Raw genomic sequence first — 17,367 nt, 5'->3', positions numbered from 1 at the left:
TTTTCTTGGTTAGCGCTTGCAAGGCAGACACCTTACCTCTAGCGCCACCTCGCCGGTCCCTGGTATGTATACATAATACAATACTAAATAGCATTAAGGAACAAGTGGAATTAGAAGATACTAAATTAAGTAAGCCATGAAGATGATACATTTATATGTACAGGATGAGCTAATTTATATATGGAATATAGAATAACTGGATAAAGAAATTCAATGTTTTAATGGGGAATGCCTGGATCAGCATTGGTCCCAGAGTATAGAGAAAAGGACAGTGAAAGAGAAATCAAGTGGGGGCATAGTAGAAGAGAAATACAAGCAGTGATGGGTTCAGGGTTCAAGGGGAATCCTGCTATATTAGTGGTATAAAAAAGTGACATAGATAAATAAACACTGAAAACTTGATATCTTGTTTTAGTTATATTCTCTATACAACCTGTTTTCCAAACGTTTGCTTTATATCACTTTTTACATCACTGAAGACTTATATTAGTAAAAACAATAACTTATATTAGTATCTTCTTTTTGGCGAACTGAAATAAATACAAATGTTTTTCCCCCCTTTATGATAAAAGTCTAAAATTAAAGCTAGTATAAATGTTTATTTTACAGCCATCATTCTAGAGACAGTGGCAACCTGAGAATAAGAAGTCTGTACCAAGTTTCATCTCTGGGGCTACATAACCCAGCTTCTATATGTATCTACTAGTTCTTTAACTATACATGAGTGTAATTTAGGTGGGATATTTTGTATGGAGGGGTATTTTGAGTCACATCCAGTGGTGCCCAGAGTAAAGAGTCCAGTAAAGAGCTCTTGGCTCTTTACTGAAGGATCATGCATGACCTTGCTCATTGTGGTACTTGGAATTGAAAGGGTCACCCACATGCTAGTTCTTGAAATCTTGTACTATCTCTCCAGTGGTCTTTTAGGTTTTATGGGTTGTTCAATAGTTCTTTCTGGTAATGCTAAAATATATTTTAATGTAAAGTAACAGTATTCCTTTTTTAGGGTAATTCCTTTTTAAAAACAAAATTTACTCCTTTTAAACTTGGGAAAGATTTCATAAGATGGTGGGAAAACTTGGAATTCATATTTAACACTATAAAGGTATCAGAAAGAAGTTTGTGGTAAATAAATCAAATTCCTGAAAAGCGGACTAGATGATACTAAGTCACTTACATTTCAGATAGTTATAGAGTACTTTTCCATTTATATGTACCTTCACTTGCATATAAGTTTTTGGAGCTTTACAATTTTGTGAAGTAGATGGATATCTACTTTGTAGGTGTTAATGTTGGGGTCTAGATGAAGGTCATTCAACTGTACATGGTAGATATTGCACTGAGCTCTGACCTTTTGACTTATGAATTTTACCCTAACTACTTCTCAGGGTTAATAATATTTTCTATGTGTTACTATAGACATAGTTTATCTCAGGGTGTTGGTATACATATTCCTATGGTCATATAGTCTTTTTAATGAAGAATCAAAATTAATAAACAGAAAAGAAAATAGAAAGGTGAGGCATCTCCCATTAATAACGTGAGCAATAGTGAGGTCCCTTGAGTGAGCTTTCACATAAAGCTCTAAGTAATTTTAGGCTTTTTTATTTTTTTTACATAGAGAGACTGGAAAGTGTCAGTCTTGTGGGTTATTTTCCTTGAAATCTTTTATACATTCCTTTATTTTTGTTCTGTTATTTTTGTTTTGTTCTTTTTGTTCATATTAATTTTGAGGGATTTAAAGAGAACCATTAGCCTACTTCCAACTTGATAACAGACCTATTCAGATTTACCATTATATTAAATTTCTGGGGTCTCCTTTTATTTTAAGTCGGTGTATTTCTTTAGGCGCATTAATATAATGAAAATTAAGCACATCATAGATTGATGCATGTACTCATATGCTGAGAACTTAATTTTCAGTCAAGGTGTGATTTGCATAAGGTACAGTAGTTATTGTTACTTATTAATATCTGAGTGCGCAACATTCACTAAGAAGTAAATATTTAATTTTTTACAATTATTTAATTTTTTAGTTTTTAATTTAATATGTGCATAGCAAGCAAATTGTACAGCTTCTCTTCCTACTGTATTAAAAGTAAGCTATTTGAATTTTGAACAGCATTTGGTTGTCAAACATCCTATCTCCTTACTTTGAATATTGAGTATTACAGCATGCCTGAAAAGGAGTCAACATATAGATATAGGTGAGTGTTAAGAAATCTTGTTTCAGATTTTAATTTTAGTTTCAATTTTAAGAGTATTAATACATCACCCCAGTGACTACACTTTTAATTTAATCTTCTGGGCTTGCATGCTCACATTTCAAAACTGACAAATGAATGGGGGAAGGAGGGAAGGCTTTATGTAGTGTTGGACTTGGCATAACTCCTTTAAAAGCAACATTGCCCATCATTGGATATTGGAATGTGAGGCAAAGAAGAGAGCCCAGCACATAATTTGGTTCTCCAAATAATTCTTGAACTAATCAAAGCAATCTGTGCCTCATAACTCCTCCATTCTTGTCTTGGCTCTTCTGTTTGTTGACTTTGCATACTCTTTTGTTCTGCCCTTGATTTGACCTTCAGATTTGACCATTTGTCTTCAGTGTTGTGTCTTTCTATTCTATGTATGACTTACTCAAATCTATAAGACATGATCTCTAACTGTGACGTAAAGATAAAGGCTGTACTCTGATCGTTCATAATTATGGCTAGCATAGATTTGATGAAAGAGTCAACTGTGTCCAAGAACCAGACTGTTAATGTCTATGTGTATAATAAAGGTGGTGGGAAGGACAATGTAAGTCCTGAAGACTGTGATGAGCTGGAAAGTACTTGACCTAAATAAAAGAGGGTGTAGTTACTCCATTCTTATATAATGTAATTTTTTAGGATTGTCAGATATTTTTCTTACAAATCATAAGTCTAGACTTTTGGTTGTATTATTTCTGTTTCCAAAGGTGATAATAAATTCTGACTAAAAATCACTATTATCATTCAGTCAGGAGGCTTTCAAAATTACCTGTTTGATGATATTAAAGAATTGTTAATAACTTTTTTATGAAGTTGTTTTATCTATATTTTTAAAGTGTTTATATTTTAGAAATATTCACAAAACTATATAGATGAATGATATGATGTTATTTTCTTCATTATAATATAGGATTTAAGGAGAAGTATATACAAATAAAAATATGAATAGGAAATAATAATTTTTCAAAAATGAATAACTATTGAAGTTAAGTGATAGATAGAGAACACTCATCACATTTTTATATATTTCATTTTTTAACTTTTTTTTTTTAATTTTAAGCACACCTGGTAATACTCAGGGGTTACTTCTTGCTATGCACTCAGAAATCACTCCTGGTTTGGGGGACCATAAAGGACTCCAGGGGATCAAACTGTGGTTTATCCTGAGTCAGCCATGTGCAAGGCAAACGCCCTACCTCTGCACCATAGCTCCAGCCCTGACATTTTGATATATTTCTAACTTTTAAATAAAGAATAAAAAAGTACAAAGATTAAATTTGACCTCAGACTAGTAGAATAGTCTTTTACCCATGAATATTCTTTTTTGTTTGTTTGTTTGCTTGTTTTGGGACCACACCCAGCAATGCTCAGAGGTTACTCCTGGCTCTGCATTCAAGAATTTTTCCTGGTGGTACTTTGGGAAAAATTTGTTATGCTTGAGATTAAATTGGGTAGGCTACAGGCACGGCAAGTATCCTGCTTATTGTACATATCTCTGCCCCTCCAATGAATATTCTATATATGTTCTCTTTTGTTTTCAATTTGCACCAGACCTGGCATTAGTACTTTTTAAAGAGTGCTCTATATGTTTGTGCTATCCCTTAGTCATAATTCTTAAACTTTTATAAGCAAGTGCATGTTGATTTTGTGTATTTTGTTTTTAAATCTCTAATCATATTTTTCTGATTTTAAAACCTTCCAGAAACATTACAGTTCTTCATTATCCCTCTGTTTTAAAAATATATGGACCATTGTTGCTCGGGAGCCTCTCTAGATAACCACTCCCCTTACACAGGACTGATGTATATCTGTGCAGTTATTTTTCTTTACATAGGACTGATGTATATTTGTGCAGAGTTATTGGTATTGGATGCTATCATGGCTATCTCCAGCAATACTCAGGGTTATGTGTAGATTCTGTACATTCCTAGGCATGTGGCCTATCCCTTTCTATCCTCTGTCCACATTCATAGATTCTTGTCTCATATAAAACTATTAAGTATATATATAAATATATTTAAAAGTTTTTCATTGAATGTATTATCTCTTGTATAATTTTGCTAAATCATGTGAATTTTTGCACAGATTTTTAGTGTTTTATATGTAGAAAGAGAAGAAATTAATTTTCTTTTCAACTTTACCACTTTCTTGTCTACTTATATTTTTGTTTATATGAAGATCTTAATCTGTGCATTTATTTCTCCCTCTTTGAATTATGAACTGCTTGGGGAAATTGTGATTTTTGATCCCAGTGTCAGATGAATGCTGAATGTATGTGAAGTCTTTCTTTTTATTCAAATATATTGAAAGTTTGGTTATCTTATTTCTTCTTATTACTTACACTATACTTCTTTCTTGCAAAAGTTTTGCATTAATGAAATAAGTAATATTTCTATTACTTTTGGGAAATTTGTGCTGCATAATTTCAAATCTCAATTATCAATTTAATTTAATTTTATTACCTCTTATTTACCTTCTTAGCCAACCTTAAAGTAGCAGATGAAGGGATCCTTGAAATTAATTTTGCTTTTTGCCAAAATCAAATTTTATAGCTGTGACCTGGTATCTTATCTAGCCATCCCTGACAAACTTTCTTCTTTTGCTCTTTTAACCAGCCAACATTTATTTAGCATTTACTATGTGTCAGCCACTCTTCTAGAACTGTGAGGAGATGGTAGGGATGAAAGCAGACAAAAATGCCTGCCTTATGTTAATTAGAATGCTAAATGAAATATGAATTTCAACAGTAAAAATAGTAAAATTTTAAAAATTCTGTATCTATTCATTATCAATGATGTTGCCTTTCATATAAATTATTTTGGGAGAATGTTGGCCATACCCAGTAGTGCTCACTCTGTGCTCAGGGAATAGTTCTGGAGGTGCTTGGGTATCATATGCCGTACTGTATATTAAACTAAGGTTTATACATGCAAAGCACATGCCCTACCTACTGTATATCTCATTCTCTTTTTGGGGGGAAGTTGGGTCATATCCGGCAGCACACAGGGGTTACTCCTGGCTCTACGCTCAGAAATAGCGTCTAGTAGATTTGGGGGACCATATGGGATGCCGGGATTTGAACCACCATCCTTCTGCATGCGAGGCAAACGCTCTACTTCCAATCTATCTCTCCAGCCCCCCATTCCCTATTTTTATCTTTTAAAAATATGTTTATTTAGAGAAAATACTTCTTTCACTATTTAAAAAAGCATTTTATTTTTTTAACATACGGTCTCTCATTATTAAAAATCTAGTGGAACTATTTTGCCGAGGTAAAAAGCAATTTAGCAAAATAAAGTTAGATAATGTTCAAATCCATAGTGTGCCTCTGAAAACGTTTATGTTTCACATCGAACATTTTTATTAGGTGTTAAGATACAATGTTATTTAAATAAACTAAAGATGATCATTCAAACTATAAGATAAGCAGCTCTAATTATATATTGTCCCCATTGTGAGCATTCATCAGCCAGGGCTCAGCCCTTATCAGTTGATATACTTTTTCTGTGACAGGAGACTATATTTTGATGCCAAAGTTAACTCTGCTATGTTGAATAAAAGCCTTATCTATATAAATGAACTAATTTTAAAATATAATGGCATTTAGACAACAAATAAGTTATGAGAAATAGCTGCACGCAAAGAAAACTTTTTTCTATCAGAAATATCTCATCTTTGTTCCCAAAAAGGCATACGAAAATTTATATATGTAATAGCCAGAGACTTGTGCAAAGCAAAAAAAAAAATGTTTATTAATACTTCCACTAAATCACATCAAAACTCTTCCAACGAATTTGTCACAAAATGATCTGGCCCAATTTTAGTGAAACAAGAATGAAGAATACATTTTAAGATTATTTTTTAATTGGGAAGAGAAACTATGACAACAGCTTCCTTAGATATGTTTTCACTTCTATTTTTTTTCTCTTGATGAGTAAATACCTTCCTTTTTAGATGATCTAATACTTCAGGTAAGAAATATTTTAATGTATTTATAAACAATGTTTCTAGATACAGCAAAAATAGAATTATTCTTCAAGACTCTAATACAATACAGAAAATATGGCACCTGCAAGCACAATTTAATGAAGAATTGTCTTTGCCTTGTTTGAGGACATTTAGATTTGAAATAACAGCAATAGAGTCATTTGAAAATAACAGTACATGAACAGTAAATTATTTCCCTTGGAAAAAAGTAAAGCTAATTTTTTCTTTGGCTGATTTGCTACTGAAATCACACATTTATATAAATGCCAAGCTATACATATGCATATACATATGTATATGGATGAGCACATGTGTGTATGTGTGTGTAAAATTCTTCTCTATAATCATGCTATAAATTGGAGAATTTGTCTTTTTAAATTTACATTCATTCATATACAGGTCAGGAAGTAATGCACAATGTTGATGTTGCTAGTATATTTCATCTAAAATTTCAATTCATTAAATTTTATGATCCCCCCCACCTAATGGGAAAATACTGTTATCACTATATTTTACTGATAGTAGAATTTGAGATTAAATCTTGTTCAAGGTCAAACAAAACCTACGGTAGAATCTCAGGCCAAAGTGAAAGAAAAATTTGAGCCACCTATTGAATATTTCTGAGAAAGTTTAGTGTTTGTGAGTGAGAGAAATATATCCATTGAAAAGGGGCTTCTGATCTGAATAAGTAAAAATATTATTCTTTTTTCTTTTGAGAAGAATGCCATTTAAAATTTGAATTGAGTTGAACTTCATTTAGCCTTTAGAGACAGTTCAAGAGACAGACATACCAAAGGGAGGGAAGTCAGGCTTGCTCTCACACAGAAGGCAAGAGAAATGGTTGTAAGCAACCTTATTCTGTCAATGCACTTTGCTAAATGCAAAGGTACCTTGCTTTCAGAGATTAGAGTAAGAATAGGATTCTTTAGAATAAAGCTACTTTTTCGACCGACTCTGTGAGTGTGTGTGTGTATGTGTGTCTGTGAGTCTGTGTGTATGTGTGTGTGTGTGTTTTGCTAGGTATTAAATCCGAGATCTCACATATGCAAGGCAAGTGCCTCACTTGCTGTGTTTTATCTCTGGCTCCAAAAAATTTAATTTTTATTTCTGATTGGACCATACATACCCATTGGTGCTTAGGGCACCAGGAGATGCCAGGTACTGAATCCAGAACACCCCCAGGCAAAGCATGAACTTCAGTCCTTTGGGCTATATTCTTGACCCTGATTGGCTTAACGTTGTACCTTCAGCCCTCTTTGTCTCAGTTTCAGTATAGTAAAAGTTTGCATTAACTCAAAACACATTTAGATATTCCAGACATATTCACTAGTAACAAAAAGGCCTCCTAAAAATTTAAAGAAAGTTCATGAAGCTGTGGGGGAAAATTACAGATTTATTCATACAAAAAAAAAAAAAAAACTAGCCTCAGTTCATTAAAAAAAAAAAAAAAAAAAAGAATCAGTGTTGCTTTTGTGGTTACAGGATTGAGAAGTAAGGTTTGTTTAAATAAATATTAGATGATTGATGTGTGATCATTTAACTTTCTAATAATTGCAACAGAAAAATAAGTATTCCTAAAAACTGTTTTTGCCCAGAATTCTTTTCTAATTACACGGTCTCACTGGTTTTATAACTGACGACCTGCAGTAAACACCTTAAGTTTACCAGAGGCTCTCTATATCACTTTTACCTTTATTTTCATTTCACATAAAAAAGGGCAAAATAATTATCTAAGAGAACATAGCTGTCATAAGGTAGAGTTGGATCTCGTCTGTAGAACTGTAAACCCTAAATCCATAGGATCTGTCACTTTTTCTTAACACATATTAATGAAATATTTTTATAGATTGAGAAAACCAGAGGGTTTATTGACCTGTTTAAGTTCACAGATCTCTAATTTTTTGCTAACTAAATACTCATTCTACCAGACCACTAACTTATAGAATGATAATTTTTTACTGGCTGGAAAAATTTTGAATGTATTACTTGTAAAGTGACATATTTATTGGAAAAATAAATACTAATTGAATTTGGATCAATAGAAATTTAATACTAAAATATAGGAAGAGAACATTAGGTAGGTATTTTAGACAGAGATCATACATTAAAATTTTATTTTTCAAGGTTGAATGTGGTAACAGAGGGCATATCAATGTTTTGGCGATTAATAGAATCCTTTATTCATTTATCCTATAAATAATTGGATGGTGAACTGTATAGTCATCATTAAGGGTGATGATAAAAAAATAAAGATATAGATTTTCTTAAAGTCACCATTCTCGCCCCCTTTCTGTCTTACAAATATTGCCATTGTGCTATTCCAGGGTCACATAACCATTTGGTTGTGGTACCCACACATTGAGCAGTGTTGTAGTGGGTAATTGCACATCAGGTTGCAGTGTTTATACTTGGCTGAAGTTGTTGCTGGGGTTTATCTCTCTTTTAGTTGTAGTGTTCATGTACATACTTGCTGGGGATTTCATTTCTGGCTGCAGTACTTCCATATGTTTTGTTTAAATTGATTTATTGAAACACTGTGTAACCAAGTTGTTCATTGTTGAGCTTTAGTCAGACACCCATGTATGCACACCCATCCTTTACTAGTGCACCCTTCCCTTTACTGATGTCTCATGTCTCCCTCCCTCCTTCCCCACATCCACCCTACCTTGATTTAGGGCAGTAAATTGCTTTTCTCTCTTTCCACTTTATTTTTTTTTTAAATATGGAACGCTTCACGAATTTGCGTGTCATCCTTGCGCAGGGGCCATGCTAATCTTCTCTGTATCGTTCCAATTTTAGTGTATGTGCTGCCGAAGCGAGCACTTTCCACTTTATTTTTTAATTTTCTTTTTGGTTTTGGGGCCACACCCGGCGTTGCTCAGGGGTTACTCCTGGCTGTCTGCTCAGAAATAGCTCCTGTAGGCATATGGGACACCGGGATTCGAACCAACCACCTTTGGTCCTGAATCAGCTGCTTGCAAGGCAAACGCCGCTGTGCTATCTCTCTGGGCCCTCCACTTTATTTTTTTTAGTACTGTGGTTTGCACTATTATTAATGAAAAGGTACCTTTTTTCCTTGACTGTTAATTTCTCCACTTTCAGTACTGAGTTCTTGTTCAGAGCGGTCAGTTCCAACTGTCATTGTCCTAGTACACCCTTCTCTACTCAAGCTACACTCACCACTCTTTGTGGAGAGCTTTCTACCCTGAACTGGACCTCCTGCCTTTTGTCTCTATTGTACGTGGGTATTATTATTATCATACTATCTCTTGTTTTTCTTACATCTCATACATGAGTGAGATTATTCTATATCTATACCTTTCCATCTGGCTCATTTCACTTAGCATAATAGTCTCCATGTTCATCCCTTAAAAGCAAATTTCATGAATTTCTTTTTTTTTTCCCTCTTTTTTTTTCAGGGGAGAGTGCGAACGCAGTCCCCCACTACCACAAATTATGCAATCGAGTTTCCCACATTTGGGGAAATCGCAGGGGTCAGCACATCCGGAGTGCAATGGATAAGCCTCACCCTGGGAAAACCACCTTCGTGATCATGGTATCTCCCTGCCAGGTAAAGTATACATTTATTTTTCTTAATGTTGCATAGTATTCCATTCTGTAGATGTATCACAGTTTCTCTAGCTACTCATCTGTTATCAGGTTTCTGGATTGTTTCCAGATTTTGCTATTGTAAATACTGCTGTGCTGAACATAGGAGTGCAGAGGATATTTTAATGTGTTTTTGTGTTCTTGTGGTATATCCCTAGGAATTGTATTTCTGAGTCATATGGAAACTCCATTTCTAGCTTTGTGAGGAATGTCCTTATTTTCCAAAAAGGCTGAGCAATCTGCATTCTCACCAGCAGTGGATGAGAGTCCTTTCTTCCCATATCCACACCAGCACTGGTTGTTCTTATTTCTTGTGATTTGTGCTAGATTCTGTGGTGTGTAATGATGCTTCATCATTGCTTTGATTTGAATCTCTTTGATAATTAGTGATGAGGAGCATTTGTGTGTGTGTGTGTGTGTGTGTGTGTGTGTGTGTGTGTGTCTTTTGGCCATCTGTATTTCTTCTTTGAGGAAATGTCTGATTATTTCTTCTCACCATTTTGAATGGGTTAGATTTTTTCTCCCTGATTTCTACTAGTCACTATTTTCTTTGAAGTGCTGAAGTTTCTGAGTTTAATGTAATCCTATTTGTTTATCTTTGCTTCCATTTGCTGGGCCAGTGATATCTCATCCTTGAAGATGTCTTTAGTTTCAATGTCATAGAGTGTTCTACCTATGTTTTTCTCTGTACACCTTATGCTTTTAGGTTGGATATCAAGGTTTTTAATCCATTTGATTAATTTGTGCATAATTTGTGCATGGTGTTAATGAGAGGTCTGAGTTCTTGGTTTTGTATATAGTTGACCAGTTTTCCCAGCACCACTTATTGAAGAGACTTTTTTGTGCATTTTGTATTTCTTGCTCCTTTATCAAAAATTAATGTTCATAAACTTGTGGGCTCATCCTCAGGTATACAAGTCTATTCCACTGATCTAAGATTCTGTCTTTATTCCAATACTATGGTGTTTTAACGACTACTGCTTTATAGTACAGTTTAAAGTTGGGGAAAATGACTCCTCCCATCTTTTCCCTCAACTATTGGTTTAGCTTTTCATGAACTTTTTATTTCTCCATATGAATTTTAGGAGCATCTGATCCACTTCTTTGAAAAAATGCCATGGGAATTTTTATAGGGATTGCATTAAATCTGTACAATGCTTAGGAAGTTATTGACACATTTCACATGTTTAAGTTGTCTTCTTTTTGAAGGTTACACCCTTTTCCCAGAGTGCTTACATATACTTGACTATGAAATAGACAGAAGTCTCTTGTTGTACCCAAGATGGCAGCAACAGACTGCCAAGTTCAAACTACAGAGCTCTCAGGATTATCTTCAGCACCCATGGTGGCATCCAAAGTTGAATTCTTAGTTTCACATTTGAAAGTCAGGTGTCACAGCTACTAAACCATTTCCTGGTACTCTTGAAGTTACTGAGAAGTTATAAAGAAGTTATAAAGAAGACGAACATCTTTATATAGTATAATAACAAGAAACTAAGTGGTATATGCATTTATAATAGAAATATAAATAGTATATTTATATAATATATATGATATAAATCATATATAGTATATGTAGCATATTTATATTTATATATTTATAATATATAGTAGAAAGATCATTCTTACTTGGATTCAGTCAGAAATATTTTCATGGTGGTCTTTGATCTTTCAGCTGTATGAAAGGAGATAGAGAATTGCAGTTGATGAGAATGAGATGTTAGTGAAAACACTATTGTTAAAAGGTTTATTACTCATCACCAATATCTTAAAATGCCTTCTTCATGCAAGCAGTTCTGTGCTAGGAGTTGGGCAATAGCTCTAACAGTTGAAACACAAATTTTGTCACTTCATGAACGTAAAGGAGAAACCAATATTAGGCACTTAATTAGTATTGCTCTGAGAGGCCAGAACAAAAGAATTTGCCCTAGTATAGAAATCATGGAAAAGGGAGGAACCTTCTGGGAATTTTACCAGAGGTAAGTCAAGTAACTGAGGGCCAGAATGACTAGTCCATGGCAATAAGCTTACCACAAAGGGTGGGGAAATGTAGTTAGGGCAGAGAAGGAACCTATGATGATGACAATGGGAAAGGAACACTCTGGACAAGAACTAAGTGCTAAAATGAGATAAAAAACGATATGCATAATATCCCTTCAGTAACAATATTGCAAACAGTGCCTAAAAGGATAAAAGAAAGAGAAAGGCACTGAGAGATTGAGGTAGAGAGACAGAGAGAGAAAGGAAGAGAGAGAGGAAAGAGAGAAAGAGAGAAAATGTTTGCCATAGAGGTTAAGGAAGGAGATGAGAGAGAAACTTGGGAGATTGCTAACGGAAAATGTACACTGGATGTTTGGCATTGTATGATTGAAATTCAATTTTGGACAACTTTGTAACTGTGTATTTCATGGTAATCAATTAAAAATTATAAAAAAAGTAAGAGTCAAGAAACATGCTCACTCTGGTTAGGACTTTTTAATCAGTGACTAATTTTCTGACCTGTGTAGTTTTGCTTTTTTTTTGGGGGGGGGGTGTTGGGTCATACCCGGCAGCACTCAAGGGTTATTCCTGTCTCTACACTCAGAAAGTGCTCCAGGCAGGCTCGGGGGACCATATGGGATGCGGAAATTCAAACCACCATTCATCTGCATGCGAGGCAAACACCTTGCCTCCATGCTATCTCTCTGGCCCCCAGACTTTTGCTTTCTTTAAAAAAATTATTATTTTGGGGGGCCGCAAGGTGGCGCTAAAGGTAAGGTGTCTACCTTGCAAGCGCTAGCCAAGGATCAGGGACAGCGGTTCGATCTCCCGGTGTCCCATATGGTACCCCCAAGCCAGGGCGATTTCTGAGCACTTAGCCAGGAGTAACCCCTGAACGGGTGTGGCCCAAAAAAAACAAAAAAATTTTTTTAAAAAATATTTTTCTTTATTTAAACATCTTGATTACAAATATGATTGTGATTAGGTTTCAGTCATGTAAAGAACACCCCCCTTCACCAGTGCAACATTCCCACCACCAATAAAGAATTATTATGCATAGTAGTTTACAAAGTGTTTTTTGTTTGTTTGTTTGTTTGGTTTTTTTTTTTTGGTATTTGGGCCACACCTGTTGACATTCAGGGGTTACTCCTAGCTATGCTCTCAGAAATCATTCCTGGCTTGAGGGAGACCATATGGGACGCCGGGGATTGAACCACAGTCCGTCTATGCTAGCAAGGGCAAGGCAGATGCCTTCCACTTGTGCCACTGCTCCAGCCCCAAGTTTACAAAGTTGTTCATAATACAGAAGTTTCAGGGATTCAGTGTTCCAATCCCAATACCAGTGTAATGTAAATTCCCTTTACTATTGTCTCCAGTTGCCACTCATCCCCAAGCTTGTCCCTTGGAAGGCAAAAAAATTATTTTATATTGCTAACTATACTAAGTGGTAATAGTATTAAAAAAGAGCAAATGAAATTTTGTGAAAGTTGTAGATCTAATGGTGGGGTCATTAAGTCAATATAAGGTTGACTAGACAGTTTTCTGCTAGTTGATCATTCTGAATTGTTTTAAATGATTGAGGTTAGGTGGCTTCTATACTTCTTTCCCATCTAATATGGTGTGCTCCTTTTGGGGCACCAATATTGAGGAATTTGAAGTTGTTGCTCCAGTCACCCCAGTATCTGTGAGATTGGACCTTTTAATTTACATAGGAATGTTTGTGGAATGTGGGTATATTTTCTGGGGCTTCCAGAAGTATGAGGTTTTGTGAGGGGGAGTCTATCTGACCCACTCAGAGAAGACCCCTGTTTTCAGTCCCAAAATGATCTAGCTGGTGGAGTATTTGTCAGGGAGTTGTATTGTTTTGTTTTAGGGCCACAACCAGCAGTAATCAGGGGTAACTTCTGAGTTTGCACTCAGGAATTACTTTTGCAGACTTGGGGGACCATATGGATGCTGGGGATCAAACCTGTGTCAGCTGTTTGCTGTTCTATCACCTCTGTCCCAATTTTTGTCAGTTTTATGTCTCTGCAAAGATTAGTTGTGTCTCTGCAAAGATTAGTTGTGTCTCTGCAAAGATTAGATTGGTTGTATCTGCTGGGGCTTTGGCAGGGCAGAGACTAGACCTATTTCCCTCCCTAGGGGACCCCAGAGTTTTCGAACATGAGACTTCAGTGGCTTGGTTTTCACTTCTGAGAATACTGCAAGTCTGTGGAGCAGGTCAATGAGATTACATGGCAGCAACTGTAGGGCATGGGTCCTGATGACTATTTGTAATCAAACTTCTTTGCTACCTGTTGTTGAGTACCTAGAGAGTTCAAGTTAATGTGAAGGATATTCTGGAAAAAGTATTTTGTGGGACAACTGTTTCTATCACAATCTATTTGTATTAATGTACTAATGGCACTTAGTGTGTAGAGGGCAGGCACAAGGATAAACATACCACAAGGAACAAAGCAGAAAATTCTAAAAGAATAATTATTACATGGCCTTAAGTATACATATTTATGATGTTGATAAACTATCTTGGAGATATAGAATTTTTCTATGCTTTAAAGGGATAGTTTTGGAAAATGAGCAGTTCACACTAGCAGTAGCTTAGAATATGTTCATATATGGATGAACGTTTTGCATTTTATCTAAAAAGAAATGCAGTATTAGGAAACATCTTACTGAGAAGTGCCATGAAAGAAGCAGGTCAGTTGAAGTTGTTTGTAATTTTAATAAGTTATTTTAATAAGCAGTGGGGAGAGTTATTCAAAGTTTCTGAGTTGGGGGTAAAAGTGAGTTGTAAAATAAGAGTACTGGGCCAGAGCAATAGTACAGCGGTAGGGCATTTGCTTTGCTTGTGGCCAACTCAGGATGGACCTGGATACAATTCCCGGAGTCCTGTATATTCTCAGGAACCAGGAGCTATTTCTGAGCGTATAGTCAGGAGTTACCACTGAGTGTCACTAGGTGTGCCCCCCCCTCAAAAAAAAAGAGTAGTAAAATAAAATTGTATTTTGGGTAGAAAAATCCAGTAACATCTAGCATGAATAAAGCAGAGAGCAAGTGGAGGGAGATGGAAAATGACTCCTATAGTCTATATACCAACATTCTGAGATCTTAGAAGAGGAAGTCATAGGGAACAAAGCAAAGTATACACCAAGGTGCTGCTGGGACCTGATTTCAGGATAAAGTTTATAGGTGGTTAGGGAAAGTAATGTGAGACGTTCACTCCAAAGGTGACTGGTGGCAGTGGCACTGGCATGCATATGAGATAAGTATTGCAGGAAGTGGTCTTTTGCGTAGAAAGAGAATGAATTTGAAATGGGGCATTTTGTGGTGGAGATATTAACAGGACATACGGTTGGGACTATTTAGCAGGTGAATGTAACTAGAAATCAGGAGCTCAGAGGCCTGATTCAGTCTGGGGACCATGCTGCCATTTTTCTTCAGAGCCAGAGGTTTTAAACTGGCAACTCGCATTTCCCATCTGGAGTACAGATGTGTTTTGTTTGGCCCTCAATGTGTTTTAAAATTCCTAAAAATTTCTAACAACATATACACATTGAGAGATTGTCTATAGAAAGCCATATTTCAAGCTTGAATGGAAATACCAAAGCTCCTAGAAGCGCCAGGGATTTTTATCATTTTGCATAGAAACAGATCGAGCTGAGGCTCTGCTGCTTCTATCCATTGTTTCCTGTTATTGTTCACTCACAGTTGACCTTGCACATTGTTTTAATTTTAATCTGAATTTGCACCTATTTCAGGTTTGAAGACATCTACTTACATTTCTTCAAGGGAATGTTTCTGGAAACTGGATTTCTCGAAGTGTGCCTATTATATGACATCTTTACTACCTGTACTCTCTTAATTATGCCTTATTTCTATATGAATTACTACCCCTCTTTTGTCTAGAACCCTCTTGTCATTTTGCAGAAAGAAGGCATGATTACATGAAGAAATGAATCTGTCACTTATTGTTTGTTTGTTTGTTTTGAGGGGGGTGGTCTTCCTTGTTCTCCCATTCCACTAAAAACTTCCAAAAATTATCTTTGAGTCTTTTTTTTTTTTTTTCACCAAGCTGTTAATCATCTTCAGAGTCTATACCTTTACTGTTGCTTTGATTTCTGGTGCTCAAATATCCTCTTGGCACATCTGTACCTCTCTTGGGTAGCTTTCCAAATTCCTTCTTCCTACGGATGCATCATCTTCATTCTATGGAAGAAGTTCCGTCTCTGCCCCTATGCTTTTCTTCCATGTCTTGTTTAATCTCCTCCACTACACCTAACAATGTCTGACATTATAAGGACTGAATGACATAAAATAGTATATTTTATGGGCCGAGACCAAGCCTAGTTAGTAATTTCATGTAGTTTAATTTAGTGTAATGATTTTTTAATTGTATGCCCGATCCTTTTAAAATGCAAGCTCTTTAAGAACACAGGGTCTGTTTTGCTCACTAATTTATCCTCAGTTCCTAGAACTGTGTCAGTCACGTAGTATATGCTCAATAAAAAGCTGTCAAATATAAAGATTTCTCTCTCTTTCTCTTTTTTTTTTTTTTTGGAGCAGTTTCCTCACTAACTATAGCCTCTTTGCTATGCCAATATTCTCACACCCCTTTAATTTTCTTCTTATCTTGTATATTCTTTTGCTTCATTCCCTGGGTTCTCATATTACTTTTTCCTAATGGTGCATTTACCAAAACGTTGAATTGGATCACTTTTTCTTTCTCATTTCTCTTTGCTTTGGAAAGTTAATTGCTTACATGTTCCTTCTCCAAATTTTGTAGGAGTGACTGATGGTACCTCCAGTTTTAACTTCAGTCCAAAGGGAGTTATTATGATTAACTTCAATTATACACTGGACATTTTGTCCACGAAAGGTCACAACATAAAAAACATATCCCTGCATTCCACAATTATTTTATTCTCCACAATTTAATGTCAACTCCTGATTTCCTTATTTTCACCTGTGGTCCAAATATTACCTAATTTTTTAAAAAAACTTTTAAAACTTGTTTCTTGCTTTTTTAGAATCCTCCTAGATTCTGTGTTCTCCAAGATATATTCATTTTTTTTTTTTTTTGCTTTTCACATCTGCTTCTTCTTTTCTTCCTTGCTTTTAGAAGCTCTTTGTAACTTTTTAATTATTTAAAATTTTTCCCTTCCCTGCCCTTTATTGTAGTTATTGCCATGACCAGGGGTTCCACACTTGATTATGGTACTTGCACACTTAATATTGCCACACAGCTTTGTGTTTTTTTGTTTGTTTGTTTGTTTTTTCGGGCCACACCCGTTAGATGCTCAGGGGTTACTCCTGGCTAAGCGCTCAGAAATTGCCCCTGGCTTGGGGGGGACCATATGGGAAGCCGGGGGATCAAATCCCGGTCCTTCCTTGGCTAGCGCTTGCAAGGCAGACACCTTACCTCTAGCACCACCTCGCCGGCCCCTCCACACAGCTTTGTTATGGTGTTTGCACACACCTGTTTGAGCAGCACAGACTTATTCCACACTTGGTTGAAGTACTGCAGTTGTCTTTGGCA

General features: G+C 35.7%; 2 non-coding genes across 2 annotated transcripts; both read right to left on the bottom strand.

Annotated features, from left to right (window-relative positions):
- Positions 1–8,958: 8,958 nt before the first annotated feature.
- Positions 8,959–9,065, bottom strand: LOC126015049 (U6 spliceosomal RNA). Its single transcript, XR_007497953.1, has one exon. It is a non-coding gene; the product is annotated as a U6 spliceosomal RNA (small nuclear RNA).
- A 593-nt stretch (positions 9,066–9,658) lies between these two features.
- Positions 9,659–9,822, bottom strand: LOC126015339 (U1 spliceosomal RNA). Its single transcript, XR_007498213.1, has one exon. It is a non-coding gene; the product is annotated as a U1 spliceosomal RNA (small nuclear RNA).
- Between the last annotated feature and the right edge of the window lie 7,545 nt (positions 9,823–17,367).

Source organism: Suncus etruscus, chromosome 7 (assembly GCF_024139225.1).
Source record: "Suncus etruscus isolate mSunEtr1 chromosome 7, mSunEtr1.pri.cur, whole genome shotgun sequence".
Classification (NCBI taxonomy): Eukaryota; Metazoa; Chordata; class Mammalia; order Eulipotyphla; family Soricidae; genus Suncus; species Suncus etruscus.
Note: the sequence above shows the minus strand (reverse complement) of the source record. Positions and strands in the feature narration are given on the sequence as shown.